The following is a 7,750-nucleotide window of genomic DNA, read 5'->3' on the forward strand; positions in this document are numbered from 1 at the left end:
CTTAACCCTACTATCTGTAGAGGTTTCTAATCTGTGTTGTCATTGTACAAATTGAAGGGTTGAGGTCATCTTATAGAGATGATTTTAAACACATGACCTATTTAAGTTGGAGCCTAACAAATGATTGGTTTGGATTATCCAATAATATGTCCCTCACAGTGCTTTTAAAAAATACTTGAATGTGCATACAAAAACTTTAAATATATTAATCCATCTATCTGTACTATATTGAGAACATAGCCCCATCATACTTGATGATTTCCTCCTTGATTTTGAGTGTCCAATTAGTCCTCAGTTTTGGGAGATTTTTGCCTTTTGGATTTTGAATCTAGGAGGAATGGAAATCTGTGTTGGGTGATTCCTATGCTTAGTCCTGGAATTTCTTTATAAGATCAAGCAGTGAAATGTTTGAATTCTCTTAGAAGGTTTATTATTTCTTCACGTTCTGCTGAAAATAAGGCTTCGAAATTCAATTTGTTCAGGTTGATTTTCTCTACCTATGGTTATATGGTTTCACTCACCATGAAAAGGTTGAAGAAAGAATGCAAGAAGCTCACTTAGTACCTTAGGTATGGTGAGATGTTTATTTATAATCTTTGATTTAGAGAGGCACCCAATCCAATAGGCATTAGAAATCAATGTACTCTCTGTTTATGTTTGTTTTCATATAGGCTCTGTTCACTTGTTTTCCCGGGAAAGGAAAAGAAAAGGTTTTCCGGGAATCTGACGTGGCATTAGGAAAAGAAATCCAGGGAAACTGTGTAGGAAAAGGTTTCTCGCGCCTGTTCACGTGCGGAGGAACTGTGTCGGAAAAAGTTTCCCGAGAAATTGCTTGCCCACCTTTTTTCACTTGTTTTCCCGGGAAAACAAATCCGACCAAAATAGTGGGATTTGGTTTCCCACCAAAATAGTGGGATTTGGTTTCTCACACTTGTGAGAAAAGAGACATTTACGTATCATTTTTGGCAATTTTCATGTCATTATTTGACATTTTCCACCTAGGCTTGTTACTTTTTCAGGAAAGCAAATGAACACCAGAATTCTATCTTGTCAAGGTCTTGTCAAGGAAGAAAGAGGCTGTTTTCCAGGGATTTGCTTTCCTAGGAACGCAAGTGAACAGAGCCTACCAACACCTAAAAGCAAAAAACAAAGCATAGGAGTAATACAGGAATGATCCAGTGAAGTATGATCCAATGCATTATAATCAAGCACAAATCTATTATAATGAAGCACACCTCATTTGATTTACTTCATTTACTTTTTTGGTGGGTGAGTTGGAGTTAAGCCATAATACAAAAAAACCCTACGAGTCGATTCAAAACTGAGTCATCAAATGATTTGAGAAATAAAATTTTAATATAATATACTAGTAAATATATACAATTGTATGAAATCTATGTATTTCTTTAAAAAAAAATTCTTTTAGTTTTCACTGAAACTGAAGTGAGTTCGTTTAGATGAGTGAACTGAACTCACTTTCAAGTTGGGTTGAGTTCTAAAGTTTTTGAGCTCTGGTCAAGCCCTTAATCTTGTGGTTGAGCCCTTGGTGTGGCCCATAGGCTTTTCCCACACTGAGATGGCCTTGTTTAAAGAAAAGTTCACAGCTTTAACTCTTTAGAATCACCAAAGAGAACCAAAATGATTAAAATTTCATCGATGTACTTTAATTCTTTAACCTAATTTCATAGTCTTTTAGACCTCTTCTTGAACTTTACAAGGAAGGTTATCTATCAAGTACAACCTTAAAAAGGGTGTATATGTACATATATGTACCTAACTAAGCAAGGCTCCTACTTCTAACTTCTAAGCCAGATACACTGAATTATTCTTTCCATTATCTTATCCCTTCTAGCATGATAAGACATTCCTAAGCCCAACATCCCCCCTCTCCCTCCCTCTTTCATAAAAAAAATATTTTGTTTGCACATGATTTTTCATTAATTTGTACACGATTTATATAATTTTCATTAGACAATTGCGCCTTGACCCAATTAATGACCGAGCCGAACTATTCAACTGAGTTTTGAGTGGACTCGGCCGAGTTTTGGTACTTTAGAGTATACAGATAACATCTCTATAATATGGGTTTGGTCATGGTCACATGCATTTATACTACACCCGTGTTTCATGTGTGTTGCAATTCAAACATTTGAGTCTTTTGTGGTGTAGGAGAAAGATTAGAAAGTAACACCCAATTTCCTTTTTTAGTTTAATTGAAAGGTAATAAAGCATGGACCCACCTACTAATGCAAATTCAAGTTGGGTTATTAGGCATGAAGTATTCTACCCCTTAATTTTCATAAAGTGCAGAATTTATACTTTAGGAGGATTTCTTTGTAGCATGTGATTATGCATATTAATGAGAAAAAGAAAAGAAAAGAAAAGAAAATAAAGGAGAGGCTAGACTACATAGAGAAATGAGAAAAAAAAAATCAGAAAAGAGAGATGCAAGAAGAGCAAAGAAAAGCATAAAGAAACTCATGTAGCACATGAAACCAAGTAGTCTTGTTTTTCCTTGCATGGATTTGAGAGCTTTGAGGGTTCAAAGGTGAATTCTAAAGTAGGGATGGGAGGATCTTGGAATGGCATAAAGCAAGTATTTGGCTTCTTGGGTTCTATTCCCCATTCTTCTATCTCTACTTTAACACTTGGCCGCAACTGTAGCAATCTAACCATAGCTCATGCCTTGGATTTGGTTGCTCAACCACTTTTAATAGGCAGGGAAATGATATACTCTATGAAGGATTTACTTTGGAAAGCTTAGTAGAAGCTTGACTTGGGCCCACTCACCTGAGGTATGTGTGATCTAGGCCCTTCATCTGAGGCCCAGACTTGTAGATGACGTAATGTGAAAGTCACTTAATACTGTATAATTGTATGACACTGGTGGGAAGGTTGAGACCTTTTCTGATCATGAAATCTCCAAATAGGGCCTAGAAAATGAAGGGACCAGATCGCTCGTAATGCCAGCTTTGCGGGCCCAGATAGGATTCTCCTATTAGAGCTTCTCATAATATTCATTCTGCAAATTTCTACTATTACCCTTGGAAGTGATCAAATGACCTATAAAATTGATGCATATGTGGCACAACAATCCCCAACGATTGTTTAGGCTTGATTTAGCAATTACAGATTAGCACTGTGATTTTATTGGGTTGTAGTTTTTAATGACATACAGAGTTTACAGGCGGAGTTTGGTCTTGGTCATTTCCCTTCAAGCTCATCTGGCCTTTTTCCACATGTTAGCAATCAAAAGATTTTGGTAAATATTCCAATAAAGCAAAAGAATAAACTCATTTTTTCTTTTGAATGATAAAGGAATAAACACACTGACCTTTAATTAAATGGGATTTGCTGGGCAATTTCGCGGAAAGCCATTTCGCGGCTCAATTTTGAATGAGAGAACAGTCGCACTGGTTCACTTTTAGCAAATTTTGTCTTATTGATTTAATTTGCCTAAGGTGGCTGTTCTCTCCTGTAAAAGTCAGCTGCGAAATGGCTCTCCGCGAAATTGCCTAGCATAAAATTCATCTAAGCGGAGCTTAGCCGATCCCACTAAGATAAACCATCAGCATAGTATGTTGAGGTGTATGTACACGTAAGCATGGCCTGATGACATGGCGGCCTGTGACAAGTTCAAGGGACCAGATGAGATTGCCCTTTATTTAGTAGGCATGCAAAATGGTATAGAGTGAGGGAACCAATGAAAAGATACTTGGCTTCTCAAGGGTGTTGTTCCAATCTTTTTATTCAAGACTGTCAGAACCTTCTAAAACAGCCTTAATTTGCTTGGATAACAGGCTTATGATTGAAGTGAATCTAACTTCTTTAGGAATTTTGGGCCCACTGGCTTTGTGCTTTTAAGACCCACATACATAAGAGAGAACAACAGACTTATATCTACAGAAATAAGCCATATGAAGAGAAGGATTACAGTATCAGAGCTACTTACTCTGTTGTTACTGTAACCAGAGAGATTTTGTACTTGTCTCTGTGGGTGAAGAAACCATGGTTTTGTGTTCTTACAGAGTCCTTATCATTGTTGTCTGTATTGGGTTTATAGCAGTTCAACCAGAAAAAGTTTCTGGCTTGAGAAGGATGGGCCTTCCCATAAGATGGGATTTAGAACATGGGCTAAAAGAGAAAACGCGAATTCTGAACTCTGTTGCGGTCGAGGACCGGAACGCCAAGAAGAAACTGGGACCCACGTCTCCAGTGTTGGATCCAAATCAGTCAAGCAAAAGAAGATTTCGAAGAGGATCAGATCCCATTCACAACAAGTGCTGATATTTTTGGATGTTTCTTATCGGAGTCGATTGGGAAGGATTTGATCAGCAAACAAAACAGATTGCTTGTCAGTATCTCTAGTGTTGAAATATTAGAGGTTGTTGAGCCTTCTCAAACACAGATTTAGAGGTTTTATTGCTTTAGAAGTTTTTCATTTGGGTTGGTTGGTTGTGTCTATTTTATTTAATAATTTTTAGGTTTTGTAATAGAGAGATATGTGTACAGAGGTTTTAAGACAAGGATTCTGATAGGTGCATGGTGCTGGCTCCTAAAAGAATTACAGTTTAGTGGGTTATTTGGAAAAGGAATTAAATCTGTCTGGATCAGAAACTTTAGTTCTTGCAGATTGTAGTGGGACTATTCATTTTTCCAGTTTTTAGTTTTTACATCTCTTCTAATGTACATTGACTATAGTTAGATGTTGGTTGCTTCAAAGAATGAAAGATTTCAAAGAAAGTTGGACAAGGGTTGATGTAATATTCTGTTTCCAACCTGTTTTACATCTCAAAGCATTTTTTTTTTTTGAAGATTCAGCTCTTCTCATTGTTCCTTCATTACATTGATCTTATTTTCTGCTGGGTTCTCTGCCTAATTGCTTAAATTGAAAGGTTATGTGAGAAAATCTCCCTCCAACAAATATGCTTTAGCCATTCATTGTAAAACAGCATGGATTAGATTTCAAGAAATTCAACTCTGTTATGTAAGTTTCTTGGGAACTTTTCAAGGGTTGTTGCCTGCTTAATATCATTTTTTTTGGTAAGCAAAATCTCTTAAACTTGTATCATTTAAGTCTTTGTTTTCTCATTACGTTTTAGATCTAGATTTGACAAACATTGACTCGAAATTGGTAATGACATCAAGGTAGAAATATACTAGTGGCTGTTTAAAAAATAGTAAAACAAATACAAGAAGGGGTGAAGTATAAAAAATGGGGAATTGCTAGCGTCCATCGCGAAAGGCATTTCACAGCTGGTCTGTCGCATGTCAGACCAGCCACCTCATGAATGGAGACAAAGGCCAGCCAAGGTGGCTGGTCTCCATTCACGAGGTGGCTGGTCTGACATGCGATGGACCCTAGCAAATCCCTGAAACAATGATTTAGTAACACCAACTCTAATAGCTTAAGCTTTTGAATTAATTGGTTGTTTCACATGGGATGAGAGCTATAGCCTTAGGGCGGGTCTTGGGTTCAAAACCCAACAACTCCTTGATATTAAAAATCCACGTGTATGGCCAATAAAAAAAAGAAGGGCCACACATGAGGGAGAGTGTTGAGGTATAATAAATGATTAAATATCACCAACTCTAATAGCTTAAGCTTTTGAAGTAATTGGTTGTTTCACAAAAAGCTTCAAGCACAACCATATATGGGATTTTGGTCTTTCAAATTAACAAAAAAACATTAAGGGCATGTTTGGCGACCATGAGATTTTTTTCATGATAAACTAGCGCCTCCAAGTGGTGAGAGGGGGGTTGCGTGGGTAAAAAGGCTAAAAATCAAGAAACAATATACAGGAAATAATGTCTCCAAGTGATGTAAAGGGGTTAAAAATCAGGAAAAAAAAACTACTCGAAATCCGATAGACTGTTTCCTGGATTTTTGCCACTTCTTATCCGGAGACACTAGTTTCCTGTTTTTTGTTTCTTGATTTTTTGCCACTTCACCCTCATCTCCACTTGGAGAACCCCAAATTATCATGAAAAAAATTCATGGAAGCCAAATGTGCCCTAAGTTGTTTGCACCCGTTTTTGAAATTACTTAGCCGTTATCAACTAACAGAAGAATGACGGTCGTTATTTCCAAATGTAGCGACCTTTCATAGAAGTTACAAGTAGTTGTGACCTTTGAAATTCAAAATTCAAAGTGGAAGTTGTAAGTAGTTGTGAGGGGCTTTATTTAAAATTCAAAGAGGATGTTGCTGCTGTAAAAAACTGCCATAAACAGTTTGGGAGAGAAATTATATAAGGAGATGGCTGCATCGAGAGAAGAGGTCTCAAAACCAAGATCAAACATGTCATAATTTATCTTTATTACTTTTACTTTTCATTAGTTGTAGTTTTAGTTACTACATGATGGCTCATCGAGAGAAGAGGTCCCAGAACCAAAATCAAACATGTCATAAGTTATCTTTATTTTAAATTTCCATAGTGTCTTTTACTTTTCATTAGGTGTAGTTTTAGTCACTAGATCAGGGGCGATGCCACTTGTAAGGAAAGGGGGGCAATTGCCCCCCTTATTTTTTGGAAAAAAAAAATATATACCTTTAATTTTTTAATATATTTTTATACTTGCCCCTTTTTAAAAAATATGCCCCCCTTTCCAATCATCCCTAAGATAGAAAATAAGTTTAAAATTTTAATGTTACTATTTTTATCTCCCTTCTTTGTGCAAAATTTACTATAATTTTTGCCCCTTTGTGCAAAATTTTAGATAGAAATTTTTTCTATCTTAATTTTAAGATAGATAAAAAATTACTATAATTTTTGCCCTCCCAGTGCAAAATTTCTGGCATCGCCCCTGCACTAGATGATGGCTCATTTTCAACACCTTTTAATTACAAAATAACCATCGCTACATCTTTATCGCATCGGTTAATATTGTATCACAACGGTTAATATTGCATCCCGGAATTCACCATCGCTAAAAAATTACGGCGACAAGAACACGACGGTATCATGGCCGTCTCCTATTATTTGCCGTGGCAACGGAATTAAGCGCCGCAGAAAGTTAATATTTTTTCTTAAATAAATAATGAAAAAAATTAGTGGCAGTACCTATCCATCACCACAAAAAGCTGTTGTTAATAATAGTAGTTATTGAGACCGATGTGGCCATCACAAATTCATTTAAACAGTAGGGATGATTACGAATCTGTCGCTAATATATAATTTATTGAGTCGGATGAAAACCATCACAATTTATCTCTAAGGAAAAATTGCCAGTGGGGGACATCAAAATACGAGAATTGCCAACAGGGGACACACTTTTGAAAGATTGTTAGAGAGGGACGAAATGGGGGTTATCAAGTCTCTAAAAGGGGTTATCAATCCTCTAAATGGGGTTATTCTATCCGTATCTAATACCCTCTAAATGGGGTTATACTATCCTCTAAATGGAGTTATCAATCCTCTAAAATACGATTCTCGTATTAGGGGACACACTTTTGAAAAATTGTTAGAGAGGGAGGAAATGGGGGTTATCAAGTCTCTAAAAGGGGGTTATCAATCTTCTAAATGGGGTTATTCTATCCGTATCTAATACCCTCTAAATGGGGTTATACTATCCTCTAAATGGAGTTATCAATCCTCTAAAATACGATTCTCGTATTTTGATGTCCTATATCTAATATAGCGACGGTTTATACTATCCGTATCTAATATTAATATTCAAGATGGAGGTTAACCGTCAGTAATTATTTTATTATTTTTTAGAAAAAATATATGGTGACAGAATGAAATCATT

The sequence above is a fragment of the Tasmannia lanceolata genome, unplaced genomic scaffold, assembly GCF_043159265.1.
Source record: "Tasmannia lanceolata isolate RefF3 unplaced genomic scaffold, GAP_Taslan_0.1 ptg000025l, whole genome shotgun sequence".
NCBI classification, from domain to species: domain Eukaryota; kingdom Viridiplantae; phylum Streptophyta; class Magnoliopsida; order Canellales; family Winteraceae; genus Tasmannia; species Tasmannia lanceolata.